Source organism: Elephantulus edwardii, unplaced genomic scaffold (genome assembly GCF_000299155.1).
Source record: "Elephantulus edwardii isolate Elephantulus edwardi_28Jun2011 unplaced genomic scaffold, EleEdw1.0 scaffold00197, whole genome shotgun sequence".
In the NCBI taxonomy this organism is placed as follows: Eukaryota; Metazoa; Chordata; class Mammalia; order Macroscelidea; family Macroscelididae; genus Elephantulus; species Elephantulus edwardii.
In genome coordinates, this window is record NW_006399947.1 from 5,347,020 (window position 1) to 5,348,422 (window position 1,403).

Sequence of the window (1,403 nt, forward strand, 5' to 3'; positions counted from 1 at the left end):
ACTTTATATTTGTAATTTATTCATAGAATCTTTTTAAATTTCCTCTTCTCCAAAATACCATTTTAATTTTTAGTTGGAAGTTGCTCCTGTCGTTGTTATGTGCTATCTAATCAAGTAGTCCTGTCCTAAGCCATTCTCTTAATTTCTGACACACTTAAGTCTACTACAGCAATCATGCTATCAATCCATCTCTTTGAGTGTCTTCTACTCCTTTTCTGAACCTCTATTTTTCCAAACATAAAGTCCCTTTCAAAGGAATAGACTCTCCTAGCACCCTTCAATGCTTAGAGAAACTATTGACAAAATTGTGAATGATCCAGGCAGCATCAAATGAAGATGGACGGAATACACTGCATCACTGTATCAAGATACTGAAATATTCCAGGTAGTACCGTATGACCAACAACTAATCGTAATGAAGGAAGAAGTTCCAGCTTCAAGGCATTGGCAAAAATAAAACCTCAAATATCAATGGGATATCAATTGACATGTTTCAAATGACAAATGTAGCCCTGGACGTGCTCACTAAAATAACGCCAGGAAATTTGGAGAATAGCTGTCTGGCCAACTGACTGGAAGAAATCCTACTCGTTCCCATTCCCAACAAAAGTGATCTAATAGAATGTGGAAATTAGCAAACAATAGAATTAATATTATATGCAAGTGAAATACTACTGAAAATCATTAAAAATTAGTGACACAGTATATAGACAAAGAATTAAGGTGAATAATTAGGTTTAAACAAATTTAATCCCATAATATTCTGTTTTTTTTTCTTTAATCTTTTTTGTACCTCACTAGCTCTTATCAAAGGGTGTATAAACTTATATTTTAAATTTTGTTGTTGCTGCTTTTTACAAATTCTCAGAATCAGTCTACATGTTGAATTTAGGAAGAAGGAGAAGGGATAGCCATCAGTTTTTCATAATTCATTTATTTTTCTCTAATTTATAGTTATTCCATAAGCAAATCTTACTGTTCAAGAAGAGAACTTGTTGTGTTGGAGCCCTTCTTAAACCTTTTGGCAAAGGTTTTCTGAACCTTGACTGACCTTCCCCAACCATATTCCTTCAATGCCACAGGGCAAGTCTACTGAATTTGCTGACTTGCTTAGGAGCCTGACAAGGCTTTCTGTATGCAGTGAAATCATGATTTAAACATATGGCTGTCAGACTAACTTAGGACAACCAATCCATGAAATAGCTAGTTTTCCTAGAGCTATCAAGTCTTTCAAGGTCACCTGATGACTAACTAAAGTATATTAACACTGTTTACATAGCTAGTAATGAAAAAGAATATAACGTTAGTCTATGTAAACTGCTTTTCAAATATTTTCTAAGTGGTGGTTATTCTGGATAGTTTAAGAAAATAGAAATGTCATTTTAATTATAATTGTGTTATAT